Here is a 27460-nt window from a genome sequence, read left to right on the forward strand (position 1 = left end):
AGGGCCCGAGACTCGCTATTCCTTTTGCTCTACCTCCCACCTCCTGGAATAATAGGTGTCCAGCACCAAGCTCAGCATCATTCTAGTTTCTTTATCTCTATATTTTTCTTCATTTAACTTTCCAATTATTAATAGCTATACATAAGTAATGAACACATGAAATTTACTGATACAAACATGCTCAGAGAACCTCTATATTTCAATGTTTGAACCTGTGGGTTCCTTCCAAAGGTTTCTTTCCACATTTTCATTTTATAAGTATTGTATAGACAGAAAATGAAATATATCTAACATAAAATATAATTTCTTGGAAAATGAAAGGAGAAAAGTTCACATTTTTCTGGTATAACACACCATGATCTATTAATAAAAACTAGGCAGAAAATGATGTCATAATTATGAAGTAAAACACACTATTAGAAAAATAACCTACTTCCTGACTCTTTTCATTACATAATGTGATTTTTCTTGAGAGACAGAGAGAGCGAGAAAGAGAACAAGAGAGCGAGAGAGCAAGCGAGAGAGAGAGAGAGAGAGAGAGAGAGAACACTATTCAGCTACCATTGCTCAATAGTCAATGGATACAGAGAGGCAGGTTCAAATATTGACTCCTCAAACACTAACTGCCTTGCAAGCTACAAACAATCCCTTTGTCTTTAATTTCCCCTTTTTGAAATTTATCATAACAAAATTATAAGTGTTTCGTGAGTTTCAAATGGACACATGACAGTAAAAATGTTGACATAAAAAAATAGTATGAAAATATTCATGAAATTAATATGGTGATTTTAAAATATTGATTATTTTTTAAATCCTTGTTGCATCTCTTGTTTCACTGAAATTTGTTGAATGACTGTTGAGCTCATCATGTACTGATGTATTTAGATGTAGTAGATGAACTAGCAGTGCAGCAACATGTGTCATGGGATGGCTTCTGGGATATCCCTCCTTGTCCAGTACTGATCTGACAGTGATAGAAAATAAGCCTTAAAAATACCTACTTATTCAATATAGTTCTTGAAGTTCTAGCCAGAGCAATCAGACAACAAAAGGAGGTCAAGGGGATACAGACCGGAAAAGAAGAAGTCAAAATATCACTGTTTGCAGATGATATGATAGTATATTTAAGTGATCCCAAAAGTTCCACCAGAGAACTACTAAAGCTGATAAACAACTTCAGCAAAGTGGCTGGGTATAAAATTAACTCAAATAAATCAGTAGCCTTCCTCTACACAGAAGAGAAACAAGCCGAGAAAGAAATTAGGGAAACGACACCGTTCATAATAGACCCAAATAATATAAAGTACCTCGGTGTGACTTTAACCAAGCAAGTAAAAGATCTGTACAATAAGAACTTCAAGACACTGAAGAAGGAAATTGAAGAAGACCTCAGAAGATGGAAAGATCTCCCATGCTCATGGATTGGCAGGATTAATATAGTAAAAATGGCCATTTTACCAGAAGCAATCTACAGATTCAATGCAATCCCCATCAAAATACCAATCCAATTCATCAAAGAGTTAGACAGAACAATTTGCAAATTCATCTGGAATAACAAAAAACCCAGGATAGCTAAAGCTATCCTCAACAATAAAAGGACTTCAGGGGGAATCACTATCCCTGAACTCAAGCAGTATTACAGAGCAATAGTGATAAAAACTGCATGGTATTGGGACAGAGACAGACAGATAGACCAATGGAATAGAATTGAAGACCCAGAAATGAACCCACACACCTATGGTCACTTGATTTTTGACAAAGGAGCCAAAACAATCCAATGGAAAAAAGATAGCATTTTCAGCAAATGGTGCTGGTTCAACTGGAGGGCAACATGTAGAAGAATGCAGATTGATCCATCCTTATCACCCTGTACAAAGCTTAAGTCCAAGTGGATTAAGGACCTCCACATCAAACCAGACACACTCAAACTAATAGAAGAAAAACTAGGGAAGCATCTGGAACACATGGGCACTGGAAAAAATTTCCTGAACAAAACACCAATGGCTTATGCTCTAAGATCAAGAATCGACAAATGGGATCTCATAAAACTGCAAAGCTTCTGTAAGGCAAAGGACACTGTGGTTATGACAAAACGGCAACCAACAGATTGGGAAAAGATCTTTACCAATCCTACAACAGATAGAGGCCTTATATCCAAAATATATAAAGAACTCAAGAAGGTAGACCGCAGGGAGACAAATAACCCTATTAAAAAATGGGGTTCAGAGCTAAACAAAGAATTCACAGCTGAGGAATGCCGAATGGCTGAGAAACACCTAAAGAAATGTTCAACATCTTTAGTCATAAGGGAAATGCAAATCAAAACAACCCTGAGATTTCACCTCACACCAGTGAGAATGGCTAAGATCAAAAACTCAGGTGACAGCAGATGCTGGCGAGGATGTGGAGAAAGAGGAACACTCCTCCATTGTTGGTGGGATTGCAGACTGGTAAAACCATTCTGGAAATCAGTCTGGAGGTTCCTCAGAAAATTGGACATTGAACTGCCTGAGGATCCAGCTATACCTCTCTTGGGCATATACCCAAAAGATGCCTCAACATATAAAAGAGACACGTGCTCCACTATGTTCATCGCAGTCTTATTTATAATAGCCAGAAGCTAGAAAGAACCCAGATGCCCTTCAACAGAGGAATGGATACAGAAAATGTGGTACAGCTACACAATGGAATATTACTCAGCTATCAAAAACAACGACTTTATGAAATTCATAGGCAAATGGTTGGAACTGGAAAATATCATCCTGAGTGAGCTAACCCAATCACAGAAAGACATACATGGTATGCACTCATTGATAAGTGGCTATTAGCCCAAATGCTTGAATTACCCTAGATCCCTAGAACAAACGAAACTCAAGACGGATGATCAAAATGTGAATGCTTCACTCCTTCTTTAAATGAGGAAAAAGAATTCCCTTGGCAGGGAAGGGAGAGGCAAAGATTAAAACAGAGACTGAAGGAACACCCATTCAGAGCCTGCCCCACATGTGGCCCATACATATCCAGCCACCCAATTAGACAAGATGGATGAAGCAAAGAAGTGCAGACCGAAAGGAGCCGGATGTAGATCGCTCCTGAGAGACACAGCCAGAATACAGCAAATACAGAGGGGAATGCCAGCAGCAAACCACTGAACTGAGAATAGGTCCCCCGTTGAAGGAATCAGAGAAAGAACTGGAAGAGCTTGACGGGGCTCGAGACCCCAAAAGTACAACAATGTCAAGCAACCAGAGCCTCCAGGGACTAAGCCACTACCTAAAGACTATACATGGACTGACCGTGGACTCTGACCCCATAGGTGGCAATGAATATCCTAGTAACAGCACCAGTAGAAGGGGAAGCCCTGGGTCCTGCTAAGACTGAACCCCCAGTGAACTAGACTATGGGGGGAGGGCGGCAATGGGGGGAGGTTTGGGAGGGGAACACCCATAAGGAAGGGGAGGGGGGAGGGGGATGTTTGCCCGGAAATCGGGAAAGGGAATAACACTTGAATTGTATATAAGAAATACTCAAGTTAATCAAAAAAAAAAAACCTACTTTTTTCTTTACTATAAATTCCAGATACGAACAAAGCCTAATTAATCATTCATGCTTTCTTCCTGCTGAGTATTTCACAGAGCAATGCACATTCAATGTAGATATACCATTGTATATAATTTTACCATAAGAAATTAAAATAAAATGGGAGAACATAAATGATCTAAAAGGAGAAAAAATAAGTATTTCTTTAATGGTATTTACATTTAATATTTTTATATAAAATGTGGATATTTCAATTTCATAATACTTTGTACCCTCTTGAATACAAAATTTGGACCATCTGTTTAAAATGGAATACTCATAATGTCTTTTTTGATGTAATGGAGTATTACGTAAACACATTGAAACAGCAATTTGGGATTTCTAGAGGAGGAATGAAAGTGGGAGATGGATCCTTGGACCTCCCTGTTAGTTTTTAAAGACCATTCAGCTACTCAAATTAACTCTTGGGGAAGAGATAGGTTTCCGTAGATTTCAGATGTTTAAGAAGAAGTAAGAGGATAGCCAAAGAGATGCCACAGGTGACAATCACTAAGTTTAACCTTGGAGAGCTAGACTACATTTATGACTGGGACATTTTTGGGGGTTTCTAAACTAGTGAAGATTGTCTGCAGCACTTTAGACCATCAGATTATATTTCTCCATTTCATCTACATAATCTTCTTTTAGTTTTATTAAAGAAAGTCTTAAGTAGAAATTGTGTCTATTTTTCAAGCCATAATTGTTCCATATAACAAATAATTTGTATAACAGGTCCTACTAAATCATAAGTGTAAAACTATCAAGGTAATGATTAAATTTCATTCTAAGGAGAGTCTTCAAGTGATACGTGTCAACCAAGACCCAGAAACAAGAAAGTCCTTATTAGGTTGCCTTACATTTAATTCCTGCTTCTACAGTTTGGATTCCAAATACCACTGAATTCCCTCAGTGGGAAGTATAATCCTTGAGAATATTGCCTGTTGTTTCTCTTTTCCTTTATGACTCATCCCACTTTTTTCAGAAGTAAGATACATATGCCGATTTTGATAATTCTATGAAGTCAAGGTCATTGTTTTGCTTGTATGGTGAGCAATCATCCTAGATAACCTAGTAAGAGTGTAGCATTTAATTTTACAAATCTCCCATTCTATTTATAACTACATGTTGGAAATATTGTGTGAAGCCTTTTGACTCAGAGGTTGCTGAAACTTCTGTAGAGTGAATGAAAATGATCAGTTTGCTGTGTTCATGAAATAACTGACTGATTATGTTCACTTTAATCTTAAATAATACCAGAATGGAACTTAATGAGAAGTAATTTAGAGTTAAGAGGAAGCAATTTCAAACTACACTCACAACCTGCTGTGTATTTTTAAAGTGTATTTTTGGCAACTAATCTCATAGTATACACACTATTTGATATTAAAATCATTCATTATTTTCCATATTTTTAAGTATATATCCTACTTATCTGCCTAAATACACAGTTATTGTAATAGAAGAATAGTGAGATTTCTTTCTTTGTCTTTTCAGGGTGAGTTTATACAAACATCTAGGAAGCCCAGTGGATCTGGACCTAACTATAAATGATATACTTCTGATCTTCCACGATTCTTCTTGCTATTGCAGACTTTACAACTAAAAGATAATTCACTTTACAGTGCTGATTCTGTCAGATGAAAACATGAATTATTTGTTGAGTTTCATAACTGCAGTAGTTCTAAAGAAGGTGATAAAGCACACAAATGTATTGCACTCAGGATGTTTTAAATCCTCAGGAATTAGACCAGATTTTATGACTGTGTCAGATGAAAATAAATGTATTAAAATATTTTCACACCTACACAGAATTTTAGGTAAAATTAAAATTGCAATGAAACAGAAATGATAAATATTGAGTATTTTGTCTGGTAAATAAGCAGTAGTTTTTAGACAACAATAATCATGCGTATCACAAGGCATAATTGATTCAGTTAAGGAGGTATGCTTCAAAATGAGGCAAACATGGCAAATGCATTTTATTACATGCACATAAATCACATGGCATTAAATTTTCAACAAGTATATCATTTTAGGTCTATGAAGACTTAAGCATATATATATATATATTTCAATATATATATTGTGAAATTCATTATCATGTTTGTTCAGAAGATAATATTTTTTCTATTGTGCATGTATAGAAACACCATTTGAAATAACTCATGGAAAATAGCATGTTATATTTCATGATGTATTGCAAGAACCATGTAATCCCTTAATTCCCCTGGTGATTCCAGGTATAGCATCTACAATATTTCTGAGAAATTTGGGAGCCTAATTTTTTTTCTTTTTTTTCCAGAGCTGGGGACTGAACCCAGGGCCTTGCGCTTGCTAGGCAAGCGCTCTACCACTGAGCTAAATCCCTAACCCTCTAATTTTTTAATATTAGTATGTTACCCACTTTGTTCTACTATTCTGCAACATGGAGAGAAACTCTGGAGATCTACTAGAGGAGCCACAATTATAAAAATAAGTCAATAATGCACAGAATTGGAAAGGAAGAAGACCAAAAAAAATTAAACAGGTATTTTCTGAAGGAATTCTCCATTTCAGTAAAAGTTTTGGCACAGTGATCATATTTCCTGAGATGAAAAGACAATACTCTATTATGGGGTGGGAAAATGAGCTCATAGTCACAGCAAATGAGTTGGTGCTATTTGCTTGTATAGAGAGAGATAAAGATAGAAATAAAAATAAGGATAGATATAGACAGAGAAGAAAACACAGGCTGACAGTTCAGGAAGAATACACAATATAAATTCACTGTACTTGGGAAAAACACCCAAAATTATTTCAACCCAATTAGCACCAATTTCCTCCACAAAAGCAGTAAAATGTGTTTTAAATGTAACTTAAAATAAGTATTTTTAATTTCCTCAAGGTGATACTGTAAAATATAGTAAACAGAAAATTCTGAAATATAATAAGATAAAGTAAGATACAATAAAATTTATTATAAGTAACTGCTAAATATTAAGAAGGAAATGTTCTGGTCTACATCAGTGCCCCAAGTTGGGGCTTGCACACAGCCCTATGGACCCAAACATGCCCCAAGAAAACGGGAGCATTTTCACTCCTAAGCACACAGGTGGGAACCCACTTTTGCTCCACTTACTTTTCAAGAAGAGACCTGACAGGAGCACATGGTGCATGAGAGCTGCTGGGAAGACTGACACAGGACTCTTCCAGTCTCCCTCTACTCTCAGAGCTAAGGCTGTCTCATTGCCCTCCAGACCCAAAACCTGCCCTCAGAGAGCTGGTGCCCCAGGAGTGCTCTCAAATCTAAGATCATAGATTCACAGGCCCATAGAAGGGACAAACTACAGTCAGAGACAGCAAGATCAACAAACATCAGAGATAACCAGATGGCAAGAGGCAAGTGCAAGAACCAAAGCAACAGAAACCAAGACTACTTGGCATTATCAGAACCTAGTTCTCTTGCCACAGCAAATAATGGATTTCACAGTGAAATGGAAAAGCAAGATTTTGATTTAAAATCACAACTTATAATAATGATAGAGTACTTTAAGGACATAAATAAGTCACTTAAAAAATACACGAGAAGACAGGTAAACAAGCAGAATTCCTTAAGGGGGAAACAGGAAACAACAACATAACAGGTGAAGGAATAGAATAAATCCATCCAGGATCAAAAATTGAATTAGAAACAATAAAGAAATCAAAAAGAGAGAGAGATGGAGAGAGAGAGAGAGAGAGAGAGAGAGAGAGAGAGAGAGACAACCCTGGAGATAGAATACCTAGGAAACAGATCAGGGCCCGTAGATGCAAGCAGCACCAACAGAATACAAGAGATTAAGGAGAAAATCTTAAGGCCAAAAAAATGATAAAAAACATTGACACAATAGTCAAAGAAAAGGCAAAAGGAGAAAAACACCTAAACCAAAACATTTAAGATATCAAAGACAAAATGAGAAGACCAAACCTAAGGATAATAGGTAGAAAAGAGAGCAAAGATTCCCAACTTACAGGGACGGTAAACATCTTCACCAAAATTATAGAAGAAAACTTCCCTAACCTATAGAAAGAAATGCTCAAGAACATACTTGAACATACTCCAAATAGATTAGACCAGAAAAGAAATTCCTCCCATCATATAATAGTCAAAGCACAAAATACACAAAATAAAGAAAGTGTATTAAAAGCAGTAAGGGAAAAGGTCAAGTAACATAAAAGTAGACCTATAAGAATTACACCAGACTTATCACCAGAGTTTAGGAAAGCCAGAAGATCCTGGAAAGATGTTATACAGATGCTAAGAGAACACAAAAGTCAGTCCAGTCTACTATATCCAGCAAAACTCTCAATTAACATAGATGGAGAAACCAAGATATTCCATGACAAAACCAAATGTATATACCATCTACAAATCCAGCCTTACAAAGGATAATAGATGGAAAATTCCTGCACAAGGAGGGAAACTACACCCTAGAAAAAGCAAAGTAATATTCTTGCAATGAAGCCAAAAGAAGATAGCCACACAAATATAATTCTACTTCTAACACAACAACAACCAGAAAGAACAATCACTATTCGTTAATATCTCTTAACATCAACGGACTCAATTCCTCAATAAAAAGACTAATGAACTGGGTAAATAAACAGTACCCAGGATTTTGATACACAGAGGAAATGCACCTCTAACAAAGACAGAGAAAAAGCTGAAAAAAAAATCCAAGCAAATGGTCCCAAGAAACAAGCTGTAGTAGCCATTCTAATATTGAATAAAATTGACTTTCAACAAAAAGTTATCAAACAAAGGCAAGTAAGGACACTTGATACTCACCAATAAAAACTCTATGAAGATGAACTTTCAATTCTGAAAATCTATTCTCCAAATGCATAGAAATGAAAAGGGAAAAAGTAACAATAGAACTGAGGAAATTAAAAAAATTATCAGATCCTATTATAAAAGCCTATACTCAAAACTCGAAAACCTGGAGGAAATGGACATTTATCTAGACATATACGAAGTACGAAAGTTAAATCAGGATCAGATAAACTACCTAAATAGTCCCACAACCCTTATAGAAATAGAAAGTCATTATATTTTTCCCAATTAAGGAAAAGCCCAGGAACAGAGGGGTTTAGTGCAGAATTCTAACAGACCTTCAAAGAAGACCACACCAACTCTTTTCAAACTATTCCACAACATAGAAACAGAAAAAACTCTACCTACTTCATTCTTTTTTTTTTTTGGTTCTTTTTTTCGGAGCTGGGGACCGAACCCAGGGCCTTGCGCTTCCTAGGCAAGCGCTCTACCACTGAGCTAAATCCCCAACCCCTACCTACTTCATTCTTTGAAGCCACAATGATGCTTATACCTAACCCATAGAATGACCCAACAAAGAAAGAGAACTTCAAACCTATTTCCCTGATGAATATTCATGTGAAAATATTCAATAAAATTTTTGCAAGTTGAATCCAAGAATGCATCAAAATGATCATTCACCTTGATCAAATATGCTTAATTCCACAGATGCAGGGATAGTTCAATACACACACACATATCCATCACTGTAATCCATTTTATATACAAACACAAAGAAAAAAATACATGATCATCTCATTACATGCTGAGAAAACATTTGAAAAATATTCCGCATCCCTTAAACATAAAGGTTCCTGAAAGATCAGGAATTCAAGGTTCATGCATAAACATAGTAAAAGCAATATACAGCAAAACAGTGGCCAACATCAAACTAAATGGAGAAAAACTTGAAACAATCCCACAAAAATCAGGGACTAGACAAGGAGGCTGCCTACTCTCTCCCTACCTATTCAATATAATACTTGAAATCCTAGCCAGAGCAACTAGACAACAAAAAGAGGTCAAAGGATAAAAAATGGAAAGGAGGAAGTAAAAATATCACTATTTGTAGATGATATGATAGCATACTTAAGTGATCCCAAAATTTTCACCAGACAACTAGTAAGCCTGATAAACAACTTCAGCAAAGAGCTGGATATAAATTTAACTCAAATTAGTAGCCTTCCTGTACTCAAGAGATTAATAGGCTGAGAAAGAAATAGTACTACCTGAGCTTTACCACTCCTGTGCATTCACCCAAAATATGTTCCAACATATAATATGGACATATTCTCCACTATGTTCATAGCAGCCTTATTTATAATAGTTAGGAGCTGGAAAGAACCCAGATGTCCCTCAACAGAATGGATACAGAAAATGCGGTAATTTACATAATGGAGTACTACTCTAAAAAAATAACTTTATGAAATTCCTAGGCAAGTGGTTGGTAATAGAAAATATTCTGAGTGAGATAACCCAGTTTCAAAAGAACACACATAGTTTCCAGTCACTGATAAGTAAATATTAGTCCAAATATTCAGAATACTCAAGAATAATTCGCAGACCATGTGAAGCTCAAGAAGATGGAAGAACAAATTGTGGATGCTTCAGTCCTTCTTAGAAGGTAGAACAAAGTAGTCACAGGAGGAAATACGGTGTCAGCGTGGAGTAGGGACTGAAGAAAAGGTCATTTAGAGACTACTCGCCCTGTGGTTCCATCCCATATGCAGCCACCAAACCCAGTTGTTATTGCTGATGCCAAGAAGTGCATGATGACAGAAGCCTGATATAGATGTCTCATGAGAGGCTCTGCCAGAACCTTACCGATACAGATGAGGATGCTTGTATCTATCCATAGGACTGAGCACGAGGACAGCAGTGGAGGAGTTAGAGAAAGGACTGAAGGAGATGAAGGGGTTTGCAACCCATAGGAAGAACAGCAATATCTCCCAACCAGACCCCCAGAGCTTTCAAGGACTAAACCACCAATCAATGAGTACACATGGAGGGACTCATGACTCTAGCTGAATATGCAGCAGAGGATGGCATATGGTTGCATCAATAGGATGAGAAGTCCTTGACCCTGTAAAGGCTTGTTTCCCCAATGTAGGGAAATGCTAGGACGTTTAGGTGGGAGTACATATTTGGGAGAGGGAACATCTTCATAGAAGCCAGGGGAAAGGAATGGGAAACCAGGGAAAGGGGATAACATTTGAAATGTAAATACATAACATATCTAATAAGAATTAAAAGAAGAAAATGCTATTTTATGTATTAAATTATTATCACAGGTTTGGAATGTTGTGTTGACATTTTACCAAAGTTACCACAACAATAAGGCAGGAGGTGGTGGCTTGTTTAGAACCTCGGGAAAACTTTTACACATATTCAGTATAATGTATACTAATGTCACAGGATTGGCTAGGATAATAAACTGTACAGCATTGGAACATGTCTCATAGTAAGGCAATGAGTTTCTACTAACATGAATAAATATTCACACTCAAAGTTTGTCTAGAAGCATTCCTTAGTGATAAAGAAGGATAAAAGACAAAAACAAAATAGTTAGGCATTCCAAAAATTCACATGATCAAAGACAGATGTCAGGTTCATTGCATTCCTTGGGTACACAGTGAGAGTCTGTTTTTGTAGGGACACCCACCTTCTGCACCTCTCTATTTTGTGCTGCCCTCTCTCTCTCTCTCTCTCTCTCTCTCTCTCTCTCTATATATATATATATATATATATATATATATATATATATATATATATATACATATATATACACATATATATATATATCTTTTTTTACTCTACTTAATTTCTTTTTTATACATGCTGTATAATATAGTATTTTGACATTTTTTACCACCCAATGGTCTGCAAATGCTTAGGAAGCAATCCTTTTTGTTATCATACATCATCTAGGTGCCTAGCTATATTCCAGGTGTGTGATATTCTCATATAAAAGTTGCTTCAATAGACCTTAACATAATTTTAAACATTTTGAAATAAAATTTATGAAAATTCACTTGTGTTTGGTCACATAACATTTTCCAAAACTGTATTAATTTGTTATTATATAGCTGTAAGAAGTGATCTGACCAGAAGTCACTTAAGGAAGGCTGGAAGGCTTTGCTTCAGCTTACATCTCTCTAGAATGCTGACCACCATGGTGAAGTCACAGCTGTAGGAGCCTGGGACAGCTGATAATACACCAGTCACCAGAAAGCAGAGAATGGTGAATGTTAGTTAGATCATACTTCTTTTCCTTCTTTTTCTTTATCCAGTAGAGAAGGCCATTCCTTTGGAATGCTGCTTCCCACAGTGAGTGTTTTTTTTTTCATTTTAGCTACTTTAGACAATCTCTCATAGGTGTTTGTACATGGTAAAATGATTACGTAATGCCTTACAAATATGACCAGATGATTGTCTCCTAGATGATTCTATGTCTTATAAAGTGGATGATCAATTTTAATTATTACAACTAAGTATTAGAATAAAATATAGATGAAGTAAGTCCATATTTTCCTTATGATGAAAATATATGAAATCTAACTGACAGACTATACTAGAAGTATATGTATTAACTTATGTTTTTCTTAATAATCATCGATAACTGAAAATTAGCTAATGGATATTAATTGTCTTTGCTGTTATTGTGCAATGTTGTTTTCACAAAGTTGAATGATTTCTCTTAATTCAAATGCATTAGAAGCACTTAAGTAGCATTTTTCCCTGTGTTTTTTTAAACTCTTCATATTATGTTTCCTTTTGCTTCATTATACTTTCAAATTCGAGCTAAGTCTATAAAGACAAATCAAACAGATAGTCAATAAATCTATAAACCATATTTTTTTAAGTTTCCTAAGAAATGAGAACAGCTGGGAACAATAATGGCTTGTACAAAGTTTGTTTTATTTGTAAACTACTGTTTACTTCTCTTTTATCTTTCTTGTCTTCAAGATATTCACTTAGCCACGCTTTCTTAGACTTCTGCCTCGTTAAAAAAGTACTTGCGCTTTACAATTGTCTTTATCCCATAGGTCTTATCCTGAAATGATTTAGATTCATGTTTCATTTTAATATTAAAATTTTATTAGACTGAGTTACATGTGGTCAGTGTGGTAGGACAAAGGCTACGTCATACCAGAGAAGCCAGGTGACATCATAAAGTGAAGGCCAATGGGAACAAACTGCACCACTTCTCTTTTTCCACACCTAGTGAATCACGTTATCTCCTTAACGTATAAAAAAACACGTGAATGGTTTTGTTTCCAGAGCAGTCATATTCATTGAAAAATGTTACTTGATCATGTACATATTCCTGTTGGTTATTTTTAAATGCAAACACAGTTATTATGAAAGAAATCATTATGTTAACATGAGAGTTATAAAAATGATTAACTCTGAAAATATCACTCAAGGTTATTGTTTTGATGTGAAACTCTACCATCAGCTGCAACTAATTGCCATCTAATTTAACAATTTTGGGTGAAGTGACTTTCTTGGTTTATTGGTTATTTAATTTATTTATATTTAAAATATTATTCCCTTCCTGGATTCCCACTGGAAAGCCCCATCTCATCCTCCCTCTCCCTGTTTCTATGAGGGGGCTCCCCTACCAACTCATCCACTCCTGCCTCCCTGCCTTGGCAATCCCCTTTTCCGGGGCATGAACTGACTTCCTACTAAGTAATCATCAGGTTATCAGTAAACATTTCTTTGAGTGAAGTAACTGGGTTATACATAATATACTAACTGTACCATTTAAGGGATCCTCCTCAGATTGTGAGAACAGAGACACAAATTGTAACAACCAAGACAGAAGACAACTAATTATGTAGATTAGTAAGGTGGTCAATTTCAAATTTTTATGCAATAAAATTCAACTTTATAACTTTTACTCTATGTAAAACATATGGCAATAAAATATGTAAAGAAATAAAGCAAATGGGAAATCCTAATACTGAAAAGTACATTGATATAAGTGTCTTATTAAGTAAGAAACAATGCAAACATTCCACATTATAGAACCAATAAATATTGTGCACTTTAGAATAGAAAGTTTCTGAAATACTCTATAAAGACTTCAATATTTTTATTTTAGTAGTCTTTCACGTAGAGAATAAATGTATCTCCAAGAGATTTTTAATCTTGTACCATACTAATAAAGTAAATAAGGCTCTGTTGCATACAGTTTCAGTGGAGATATATTAGGGGCTCTGTGGTGGAGAGATAACACAGTACTATTAACAAGTATTGCCATGAGTCTGCATAGCTACAAGCAATTTACCTCAAGGAAACCACATGTGTTGCAATTATTCTGTCTCACAACCAGAGTCTAAACCCCGTGTGATCTCTCCAGTCATACAAATTAGTATGTATCATGAAGCAGAACGTTACAAAGCACAGCTCTTATAAGTAGTAAGAGAGCAGGCTTAAGAGACTGGTGGAGACAAGGCACACAGTATTCTGCCACATCACAGGTTCTGCAAATCTCCTTAAGAAAAAATTCTTCATTTGAACCCTTTGCCAATAATTATTGAAAACTCTTGTATAAAAATCATCCAGATTCCAAAGTGATAGCCTTTTGTAGTCAGAGCACAGCACTCATAGGTTTTTACAAGTTATGTTGATAACTAGTAGTCACAAAAATGCATTCTCTCATTGGCTAGATTCATAGCGACAATGTTTACCAGTTTTCTCAGTTTTCACACGTCTGTTCCTGACTCCTCCTGCAAAGGTCTTGAGCATGAGAGGTGGAATATCTGGGCTTCTTCTGCATGGCATGCTTCATCCGTATTGTGGTGTGTCCAACATTCTACTCTTCTTCCTGACCCTGAGCACCTAAGCGTTATTAACTAAAAATAATAAAAATAAAAAATAAAAAAACATATTCTGAAGCCTAGTTTTACTTTAGGTTTTCAGGAAACACGATCTTTTTTTAAAATTTTTATTATATTTCTTTACAAACATTTCAAATGTTATTCCCCTTCCCGGTTTCCTCCATAAGCCTCCATCCCCTTCCCTTCCCCTCCCCCATATGGGTATTTCCCCCATACTTCCCCCTTACTGCCCCCCATATTTCCCTGCACTGGGCGTCCAATCTTGGCAGGACCAAGGGTCTCCCCTTCTACTGGTGCCCCAATATGTCTATTCTCTGCTACATATGGAGTTGGAGCCCTGAGTTGGTCCACGTATATTCTTTCAGTAGTGGTTTAGTCCCTGGAAACTCTGGTTGGTTGGCATTGTTGTATTTATGGGGCTGCAAGCTCCTTCAACTCTTTTAATACTTCCTCTAATTCCCCAGGGTTCTCTACTCAGTAGTATGAGGTAACGTTCAAGGTTTAAATGACTAATATAAGTTCAAGGAAATGTTCCTCATGCTGTTTGCTTTTTTGGATATTTTACTTATTTACCTTTCAAATGTTATTCCTCTTCAAGGTTTCTCCTCCCAAGCCCATCGCCTATCCTTCCCTTCCCTTCACTGCTTCTATGAAACTACTCCCTCACCAACCAAGCACCTCCATCCTCACTCCCTAGTGTTCCCCTACGCTGGGGCTTCGATCCTTCCTCATGTTACCATGCATACTTTGAGAAGGGGTAATCTAAGACAAATAAAATCTAGAGCTTAATTTTATTAATCCCTCTTTATAATAATTAATATTATTTTATTTCAAATCTATGCTCTTTATATTCAAATTAACCACCACAATTTATTTATATTTAAATTTCTCCAATATGATCTCCATCTTTAAAATGATGTTCATTCTATTGGAAACAAACATATTACAGAGTTTATTCGGATAGAATATATTGTTTATTTTAATCACTTTATGATGAGACAACCATATCCTGAGGTGCACCCCACTCTTACATCTCCTCTATATTGATTTTCTTCATATGTCCATCAATAATTCATTATATACTTAATATCTTTTCATTATAAAATAATGATTAATGCAACAAAGCATCAGTTTATTTTATGTAAAATTTTTAACTTCAGAATTTATAAAACTAAGAGAACTGTATACATTCTTATTTTGTTTAATGAAGACTGAAAAATCATAGAGAACAGAGTAAGAACCACTAATAATAAATGTACAATCATACTATGGTCAGAATGCTTAGGTTCCTTCTGTGTCTCTGTACGTTCAGAAATATAAGCCCTGTGTTGTCTCCTGGTAATGGTGAGCATCTCTTACATGAGCCTCTTACAACCTGACCCAGAAAATGATTGGAAAAATAGCTGAGATGCTCAGGGAGACAAAGATACTGATGCTAACTTAGATGCTATTTCTGTTTCTGTTTCTTCAGTGTCATGGCTCCCATAGAGAGGGCATGCATATTGAACTCTATTGCACCCCAATTACCATATTTTTAACTTAACAATTTATCTTCTGTTTGTTATTCTGGCTTTTCTACTTCATGACACTTTCTCTTCCATTGCTAGTAGCTCTTTGTATTGTTTGCTGCAATTAGAATTCCTACCATTTTGAAATTCTCAAGGTTTCTCCAACATTTTTCTTCTGAATCATAAAATTCCTAAATGAAAATTTTGACTTTTAGTAATATCAAATTTTAGGAAATTACTAGAAGAAAATAATTTCACTTTATATAGAAATGGTTTGGGAATTTTGTTTTGGCTTGTTTTCAAAATATCGATTGAAAGCAGTCACTTCTATTTATGAAATTATGAACTCAGAGCATGCTCTGCTATCTCAACATATAACCCACAATTGCTACCACATAGCTGGAACTGTGCTTTCTACCCTGAACTTCCTCCACTTAACACTGCAGTGCTGTCAACCATGCGGAAAGTTGTTTTATTCATTTCCTTATATAAAAGTATTCCTAGGAATATTCCACAAAATTTATCCACAGAGTCAATCTTCATGCTTAAAATTGATACCATCCTGATTGCTGCTTAGCGGTCTCCAGTACAAAAGATTCTTTAGCAAATTACAACTAAACTGGAATCTTTTCTGTCAGATAAGCAAAAGTAATTGTCATGTCTTACCTCTTCTAATAGCTACAATGAAGTATGGACTTTATGTTATTCTGCTTCTGGAAGATCTTTTCAATATAATATAGAAAAAAATGATAGTAAGTTAGATTATTCCGGATTAATCTACTACACACAAATTCTACCAAAATGCTTGATATCAAGTGGTGGCTAAGTGTATTTAAATATATTCTAATAAAGTAAGATGCTTATTGAACCACTTTAAACATAAGAAAAACTAAAATCTTACTTAGTACAGGGTGAAAATAAGTAAATATATGTATAAATAGATTTTTACAAATATTTATATATGGCCATCCTACCAAATGCAATCTACAGATTCAATACAATCCTCATCAAAATCCAACACAATTCTTCAAAAATATGGCAAGAGCAATTCTCAAATTCACCTGGAAAGGCAAAAATCCCAAAATAGTGAAAACAATTCTTAACAATAGAAGAGCAGCTGAGAGAATCACCATCCCTGACCGCAAGTTCTACTACAGAACAATAGTGATAAAAAATAATGGATGGTATTGGTACAGAGACAGAAAGGTTGATCCGCGGAATAGAATTGAAGACATGGAAATAAAGCCACACACTTATGCACATTTGATCTTTGATAAGCCAAAAATATACAATGGAAAAAAGAAAGCATCTTTGATAAATAGTGCTGGTCTCACTGGTTGTCTGTATGTGGAAAAATAAAAATAGACCCTTATTTGTCACCATGCACAAAGTTCAAGTGCAAGTGGATCAAGGGCCTCAACATAAAACCAGATATATAATATAATAGAAGAGAAAGTGGGAAAGAGCCTTGAAGTCATTGGCATAATGGGAAATCTCCTACACAGAACTCCAATGGATCACATTCTAAGATCAAGAATTGATAAATGGGACCACATGAAAATGGAAAGCTTCTGTAAGGCAAAGGACTTAGTCAATAAGAAAAAATGGTACTCTACAGTTTGGGAAATATTCATTAACCCCATATCCAATAGAGAGCTAATATCCAAAATATATAAAGAATTAAGAATTAAGGGCCACCAACAAAAACAATCAAATACAAAAAAAATGGAATATAGAACTAAACCAAGAATTCACAACAGAGGAACCTCTAATAGATGAGAAGCACCTAAAGAAATGTTCAAAGTCCTTAGTGCTCAGAGAAATGCAAATCAAAACGACCCTGAGATTCCACCTTACACCGGTCAGAATGGCTAAGATCAAAACCTGAGGTGACAGCATAGGTTGGTGAGGATGTGGAGAAAAAGGAACACTCCTCCATTGCTGGTGGGATTGCAAACTGGTACAACCATTCTGAATATCAATTTTGAAGTTCCTCAGAAAATTGGAAATAGACCCTATCCGAAGACCTAGCAATACCACTCTTAGGAATATACCCAAAAGACGCCCCACCCTGCCACAGGGGCACATGTTCCACTATGTTCATAGAGGCGCTATTTGTGATAGCCAGAAGCTGGCAACAACCCAGATGTCCCACGACAGAAGAACTAATGCAAAAATTGTGTTTCATTTACACAATGGAATACTACTTAGCTATTAAGAGCAAGGACATCCTGAATTTTTCAGGCAAATGGATGGAACTAGAAAATATCATCCTGAGTCAGGTAACTCAGACCCAAAAGGACATGCATGTTACATTCTCACTAATAAGTGGATATTAGCCCCTCCCAAAAAAAGAGTAGAAAATACCCAAGATACAGAACTAAAAAAGATCAAGAAGTTGAAGGGCCCAAGTGAGGATGCATCTGTATCACTTGGGAGGAGAAAAAGACAACCACAAGGTTGGAGGAAAGTAGGGTCAAGGAAGAAAAAAGGGATCAGGATGGGGGAGAGGGGAACATGATCTGGTATTGGGTGGGGGAAAAGGTCTGAAGTCCTGAGAGCCAGCAGAAAGAATGGAAACAGACGGCCTCGGGATGAAGGAACTTGGTAGGACCCTGTAGAATATACCAGAGACCTGGAAAGTGAGAGATTCTCAGGACTCAAAGGTAGGGGGAATCCTAGATGAAATGCTTTACATCAGGGAGAGGGGACAAGTAGAGCCTACCTCTAGCAGAAAGACAGGGCATCAAGTGATTGGTGGGGTTGCTATCCCACAGTCAAACTCTGACCCATATTTATTCCTGTCAGAAAGAAATACATAGATGGAAATGGAGAAGAGCCTGAGGAAAAGAAGGTCCAGAGATAGGACCAAAGTGGGATAAAACTCAAGGCGAGGCCCCACGACCTGACACTATTATTGAGGCCATGTGGCATTCACAAAAAGGGACCTACCGTGACTACCCTTCAGAAGCCCTAACTAGTAGCTACAAGAGTCAGACGCAGATATGTGTACCCAGTCCACGACCCCTTAAGTTGAATTAGGGAAAAGCTGGAGGAAGCTGAGGAGGGCAACCCTGTAGGAAAACCAGCAGTCTCAATTAACCTGGACCCTTGAGATCTCTAAGACACTGGGTCACCAACCCGGAAGCATACACCAGTTGCAATGAGGCCTCCAACACATACACGGCAGAGGACTTTTGGATCTGTGTTCATTCTGAGAAGATAAACCTAAGCCTCAGGAGACTGGAGACTGCAAGAAGTTTAGACATCTGGTGAGGTGGGTGGGGTGGGAACATCCTTATGGAGACACAGAAGTGGGGAGGCAGTATGGAATGTGGAACAGTTGGGGCAGCATGTGGAATGGGAGGGGAATAAAATCTGGAGTGTAAAAATTAATAAATAAATTAATTAAAAAGAACAAAAGTTACCAATTTTATTCGGCATAATTACACTTTGGCAACAATATGCTCTAACACCCAAATAGTCAATGGAAATTTGATTGTTAATACGATACAATATAACTCTCCAATAAATAATTAAGTATAAATTGACTAAATAACATACATAAGTTTCAAAAGAGATGAAATGACTTAAAGAAGACCAATATAGCAATAACTATCCCTGCTTTCACTAGCATTGAATTCCATGATTCATATCTGTAGAGACAGACACTGATGAGGTCATTGTCCAAGAGTTACGGGGCAGATTTAGGCTTGTAGTGTAGCTTTTTGCAGTGATATAAATGTTATCTCTTAATAGTGGTTGTTATTGCATAGGTTGATGCTACATAATTCATATATGAATTCATATATGTACAGAAATTAATTATACCCTATTGCAACTATATGACATTTATTTAAAATAAACATATTTTCTTTGGGATTCCTAGTTTTTGATCAAGCATACTAAGATCAAATTCTCTTAAACTACATCAAAAATTATACTTACTGGTATGTGTATCTGAAAGGAAATATAAAGTTCAAAGACAGACATTACATTTTCATCTCCCAGTTTCTCTTTAAAACTCTAACATTTAAGTAGTGATAAATGGTCATCTAGCAAAATAAAGTATATAATATTAGAAAAGGTCATCCAAAGCCATTGGATAATGATCTTTATGGTAGATAAAATATAGTTTATCAAGGTCAAGATGGGACTTAAAAAATTAAATTATCACAAAAGATGTAATATAAAATTTACCTCTTACAAATTAATAATAATTTGCTTTGCTATAAATTGACCCTGTGGAACTTATAATGAATACAAAATATAAATTATGGTTTGTGAAGACATTTTCAACTTATGTGAAGAGAATAAGTTGTTTTAGTATCTGCAGTATTATTTAGTGTATTATTAGTATGTTTCTTGTAAACACACATAAATTCATAAATGGACATTAAAAACATTAAGACACATAAAGGAATGAGAAGATGTAGGTATCATCCAAAACAGTCACAGTTCAGGTAGCTTTTGGCATCAGTTCTATTAAAATATGCTTTGGTTTAATTTTAATGTTTTACTTATTCACTTTATATCTCAGTACTGCTTCTCAGTTATCTGATCTCATAATCCAAACTTACATTTTCTTATTGGAAATAATCCTGTGTAAAACCTATCTTCATAAAGACAATATGACCCTGTGGATATACACAGAACCTATTGCTAAGCTCTACTCAAGATAATAGAGAGCATTGCAAACACAAACCAGAACAATAACAAATGAAGAGTGGGCACAGGACCTTTTGAGAAGCAGACTGGCTTAACTCCAATACATGCCCAACTTCCTTTGGGTTTTCTTCTTGGCAACATATGGTTCATGGTGATGCTATTTTGACATTACTATATATCCTATAGAATCATCCAATAAAAATGTTGTCAGAAAACCACTTCAGAACAACTTTTACAATACTTATCAGAATGATTCAATAAGCTTTATTCTATTTTATTTTATTTTACTCTCCATATAATTACTGGGGAAATTGGAATTCATACATTTAGGTCACACCATCTTCATTCTTCTCTGCCATAGATACTCTTCCTAAAGATTCTTCTCTTCCTAAACTAGCATTGTAACTACATATTAAAATTTCAATTCAATGCAAATCTAAACAAATACTATTGTATATTTAAAAATAGTGATATTTTAATTAAATTATTATAAAATAATGGCCTCATCATTCTGAGACTGGAAAGCTCATCTATGCCGATAAAAACACCAGTAGTCTCTATTAACCTTCTATTTTTCTCCCCTTGGGCAATGATTTCACTTGAAGCCTCATTAACTCTCACCAGGGCCACTGTTTAGCTCCCTAATTGGTACTCCTGTCTCCATTCTCTTACTTTTCTAATCCATCCTACACATTCTTGTCAAATTAACTTCCCTAAATAACAATTCTATTCCAGGTACCATCCCTTTCCTTGCTAACAAAAATATAAATGTTAACAAATTCTGGATTTTTTTCTAAATTAAGAATTTTCTACTCTGATAATTCTTTATAAAAGAATATATTTATATACACACATGTACGAATGCACACCTGCATGCATGCACAATCACATACACACCCACATGCACAAGAGAGAGAAAGAGAGAGAGAGAGAATTACCCCAAGAAAAGTTTTTTCAAAACTACTGTCATGATTTTTGTGTATGTATTTTTGTGTGCATGTATGTGTTTGTGTGTGGGGGTTGCAGCTTTGTGTGTTTGTGTATGTGTACAAATATCAATGGGAGAAAGAAACAAATATCTGATTATTTACTCTTCACTCTTCATCTTTTGAGATTTCTTTATTTTAAAATCTGTGACTTTGTCTCTGCCTCTGTCATTCTGTCTCTCTGTCTCTGTCTCTGTCTCTGTCTCTGTCTCTCTCTCTGTCTCTCTCTCTCTCTCTCTCTCTCTCTCTCTCTCTGTAGGGCATAACATTGCCATGGAGTTTTCCTCATTTGCATTCCACCTTAATTTTTTTAGAAGTAGAATGTTTCAGTTGAACCCAGTGCTCACTATTAGTCAACTTATCCAGCTTATTTTATGGGTCCTGTCTCTACCTTTGGAGCACTGGGATTGTAGGCAGGATGCCATGCCCACTAGGCATTTTTGTAAGTTTCAAGATTTCAAATTTTTGTCCTCATGCTTGCCTAAGATGTAAGTTTCCCACTGAAAAACCTTCCTAATTTTCCTTTCATATATACTAAATTCACTTCTAAAATATTTATTTCTAAGATTGAACAAGTTCCCTGGCCAAAGAGAGTAGGCTTTTGTATACATGAGTTTTACTTTATTTTGAGATCTTATCTGCACTGTTTAAATTTCTACCCATGTACAGTCATTTCTTTATGTCAATAGAGTTAGGTGAAATGTGATTTTCAAGCCACTTTGAATGGTTTCTTTGTAATTCTCTCTACTAAAGCACTGAATGTTATTAAAAATAAACGTATGCAAGAGTAATATTATATAAAAAGTTTTGGAAATAAGACAGAGGTACAGAAAGGGGAATTAAATATAGAGCAGCCTACAATGCATCACAAGGGCATTGTAATGTGTAACCTTTAACAATGTAGTGCTACTGTTAAAATTAGTGGCATAGTGGAAAAATGAAGGTAAATACAAGTGGGAGTTTGATATATCTGAAATAGAAGTTGTTTCACTTCTGAAAGAAATAATGTTCTGATATGAAATCAAAAATACTTTAAACTAGTTTATTGTATAAAACTAATCCTTAAATGCTTGTGGGGAGGGCACACTATGCCCTTATTGAACCTCGAAGTATCTGGAGACACTTTAGCTATTCCATCTTGAAAGTGAAAAGTTGTGTTAGTTATACTTATTGGGAAAGTACCAGAAAATATGCAGACGTATTCTGTAAGTCATAGGTTATGTCCCAACTAAAGAAGTTTGTAATACCAAACGTTAATAGGGATGGACTGAAAAGGCTGCTCCAGAGACGTATGCTGAGGTAGTTTGGAAAATAAAATTTTATATATTTCAGAAATGTTAAATATTTCACTCACTATTTCCCTCAATTGAACCCATACATTTTAGGACATGGCATCCTTCAAAAATCAAATAGTGATCCACACTTATAGATTATTTCCTTATTCTCAGAAAAAGTCACATGTATGCAAAATCCCAATTGGTGAAATGCTCACATAGAGTAAAACTATGTTGGCTTCAGAATTTTCAATTAATTGTCCCCAAATTAACCTCCATAGTGCTAATTCCTAGAATATGAACTCACCAGCTCAAATGAAACTTACTTAGGAAAATTTTATGAATAACCTGAAACAGTATGTTTATGACTACAGAAAAATATCAAGTATATACTTATAATAAGTAAGACTGACATTTGCAGAAAGCAAGAAGCAATGCCATATAAAATTAACTTTAAGATGAAAGGTATATAAAAATAGTGAGCAATAATTTATTAATCAAGTAAAGTAGGGCTACAATTATATAAATATATCAAAAATATTAAAAGGTATGTGAAGTGTATGTCACAAGAAATGAGATGTGTCATTTCAGTTTCTTTTACACTCACAATGAGTGAACATTGTGTGTTCATTCAAAAACAAAAAAAAGGTGACAGCCAAGGCCACTAGACTATATAGGAGTGAAACTAGGCGGGTGGTAGGAGGTCTCTCTGTTGATTTCATTGTGCACCTTGGTAAGGTGCACACCCTCTACTTAGTAGAGAAGCTGTATTGACCATGACTTACCCTCTACTCTTCCTTAATGATGCATCTGTTTTAATGCACTCAGTGCAGGTGTCCCAAAATATACATTAGGGAAACTGGATGCTATCCCTTGCTGACTCCTGATGAGTGGTAGATTGTCATTGGCCCACTGATAATCACACCAGGATGCAAAATGGTTCTGGAAAAGCAAGCTATGTGCCTTGTGAAATTTCTGTGGAACAAATGGCTGTGTATTTCCTGCCAAGACTACTGCCATGTGGGAAACCACCTTCAGCAAATAGAATAACATGATTTGTTATTGCTAAGATATCTGAGTTTCCTTGTGGACCAGTTCAGCAATGTGAAGAAGCAGCAATGCTAAATTATCTGTCTTCTGGGATAGGGAGAAGCTTCAAATGAGTCATTATGATCAACGGTTTTAGACCCTGTCACTAAAAGGTATGTAAAACGAGGCATTTGTGAATTATTTCCCATGCTGGAGCTGACTTTTCATTTATACAACTATGTCTTGCTTTTCCACATTCCTCCATGTTATTATAACTATGCTATTATAACTACCACAACTATCTCATTGGTTAAGAAGATAGATTTTGGTGGACTGGTAGTGTATTTAACACTGAAAGGGTGGCTTTATTACTATTATACATATTATTAGGATATATTCATACAGCAATAGATACCTTGATAAACTACACACACAGAAACACACATACATAAACCACACACACACACACACACACACACACAAACACACACACACACACAGACAAACACACACAGTAGCATTTGACCCTAGCAAATCTAGAATTACAAACCATTCAAGCAAAATAAAATTACTTTACTACCCTCGTTCTATTTCTTGCGACCCCATTTCCTCTGCATTTACTCAAGGAGGAAAAGGGACAATGGAGGCACATAAGGTTCAGGAAACTAGCAAACCTAAAGAGATTGAGAAACTAAGATCATGTCATCGTTCAAATGTCTTTTCCTGGCAAAATGTCTTTCAAACTCATCAGGGAGCTCTGTCAGCACAGCTCTTTTGAGTTCCTTCCTTTTGTTGCTCTTCATGTTAAATATGAGGCTGCACTTGAGTTATCAATTCTCCTTAAAGGTGCCTCTCTACCTTCTTTTAAACATCTCCAGCAAAGTCACTGGTTCAAGATAAACTTGAATGAAATTAATTCTGTGTGAGAGTGACAGCTTGTATATATTTTCTTTCCAGGAAATGTCATACAACATATTTGACATCCACACAAGGAACAAGAAATGAAAGAAAATCTGGGAAGGTCAAATTGTATGATCCCTGAATGGATCGTAAGACGTGCCACTGAGGTTGATATTCTCACGGCAACAATCATGATGGGGCTAAATTTCTTTATATGAATGAGAAAGTATCATTTTTTGTCTCTTTGTTTATTTGTTTTGTACCAGTTTTTGCATGTTTCTCACTATGGGTACTAAGATGCCACAGAACCGACATACCAAGATTAAAAATGTCTGAGGGTAAAATATCCCATGGGTAATATGCTAGATAAATTTCTTATACAGCATAAGGTGGCAAGTTTATTTGCAGACTGGGCCCTACTTCATGAATACAGGGACTTTCCCTTAATTACATATTAGCTAGAGAACCCATTGTTCTGCTTTAAAAATATATATGACATGAGTATAAAAGGTCCTTGCAACTATTGTGTAACCATGATATGAGCATTAAGATATGCACATCAAGCTTTGCTTCTCACCTAGAAAGAGTGTTTCTGTACATGGAAAGACAATGGGAAAAAGATATTCCCATTTTGTCTTCCACATTAGACTCTGTTTTGTGAGGAAAATAGAAAAAAGATAAGGAAGTGTTAACTTAACATTTCATAGAGCTTGCAGGAGTTCAAAGTAAAATAATACATATTAGCTCTCCAGTAAAGAGACGATTCTGAAATCAATTCCCAAATTGAAAACCTAATAAAAATCAAACCATGATGAGTGAGGGAACAAGATAAAATTTAGGTTAAATCTTTCAGTTTTATCATTTAGGATAAAGTAAAGGAAAAAATATTCAAGGAGTCAGGAAGCAGATGAAGGCCTCAAAAATGGGCAGGAACAAGAAACTCCAGTCATTCAGTAATATTCTATCTCCAACCTGCTTGTATTGGGATAGTTTAAACATACACTACACAACCTATCATAGCCTGATTGTAAAGTTGTGGATACAGAGTTATGTGAGGTTAGTCTGTGATTCATAAATGCTGAGTTACTGGGTAATGAAACTGCTTGTCTAGTATTCAGACAAAGGCTTCATAATCTAAGATAAAATAAAAAGAATAAGTTTCTAGTGGACTGGCTTCCACCAGTATTATTCCAGTTTTTACTAATTTACATACAACATATTTAAACATATTATTTCCCTTCTGGAATTCCTTCAATAGCATCCCTACCACCTACTCCTGAAATTTGTGGCCCATTCTATCAAAGTAATTTTAAAAGGAAATGAAAATAAAGAATTGTGGAAGGAAAACCAATGACACACACAAAAAAATGGCAAAAGGAAACAGAAAATGCCCTCCAATAAAAAAGAGTCCATTTTATGTTCATCAATATCTTGTTGGTTTGGGGATTTTGCTGGGCATGGTTGATATAATTAGTAACAGTATCTTAGAGAAAACTGATCTTTACCATTACCAGCAGACTGTAGTCATGAATTGCTTCTTGTTTACAGTTAGAATTTTGGGTCCACTTCCCATTCTCAGGTTAGGACTTTATCTGTGAACCTGGGTAGGTATTATACATCCTGTCACCATCTGACTTATGTGCATCAGTTCAGTTGTGTCTGGAAGATGCCATTTCCTTGGAGTCACCCACAACTTCTACATATTAAACCGTTTTTAACCTCCTTTTATGGATAAATCCCTGAATACTGTATCAACTGTTTTGATAAAGGCATCACCTTTAGGGATGAATATCTCAAAGTTTCTCTGCATATAGTCCACTTGAAAGGAGCTAGCATTAAGAATTAGAAGGGGGACACTCTGTGTCCATAACAGTGGGTCTCATCCCTAGAGGATGGAGGCATAACAGAAGAACAGGCTCCTGTGTTCTTTAGTAAGAGTAAGAGACTACAGCTGGAAAGATAAGAATGAAGGACAGGGATAGACAATATCTGCTACACAAGTATCTACCTAGTGTGGAGTCTATTGATCCCTGGAGGAGAGTGGTTATACAGATCGTTAGTCTCAAAATAATGAGGATGGGCTTGAAGGGAAGGCTGAAATGGTTGCAAGGAACCCTGGCTCCTTATCAAAGACTTGAATCAGTAGGAAGAAAGTAGACTGTTGTGGTGGTTTGAATATGTTTGTCCCAGGGAGTGGCAATATGCAGTAGGGCCTTATTGAAGTGGGTTTAGCCTCACTAGAGGAAGTATGTCACTGTAGAGGTGAACAATGAGACCTTCCTCCTTAGCACATGGGAGCCAGTCTTCTCTTAGTGGCCTTCAGATTAACAAACACATAGAACTTTCAACTCCTCCTGCCCCATGCCTGCCTGGATGCTGCCATGCTTCCACCTTGATGGTAATGAACTGAACCTTTGAACCTGTAAGCCAGCCCCAATTAAATATTTTCCTTATGAGGGTGCCTGGTTGTTCACTGCAGTAAAACCTAAGACAGAAGTTGGTATGATGAGTGGGGTATTGATATAATAGGCCTGACCAGGCTTTTATTTGGAAAACTGTAGATTTGGGGACTTTGGATATGGAAAGCAATAGAATGCTTTAATTGGGGCTTAATGGACTACTCTAATAGGAATATAGAAGACTGTTGCTGAGAGTGATTTAAACTGTGAAGATTTAGACAAAAGTGTTTCAGTGGAGATTTTCAGTATGTGGCCTAGAGACTATTTTTGTAGTATTTAGGGGAAGAATGTGACTGTTTTTTGCCCTTGTCTAATAAATCCATCAGAGGCTCAGGTAAATAAACTTATATCATTTTATTGACAAAGGAAATCTCAAA

Source organism: Rattus norvegicus, chromosome 2, assembly GCF_036323735.1.
Source record: "Rattus norvegicus strain BN/NHsdMcwi chromosome 2, GRCr8, whole genome shotgun sequence".
Taxonomy (NCBI): Eukaryota; Metazoa; Chordata; class Mammalia; order Rodentia; family Muridae; genus Rattus; species Rattus norvegicus.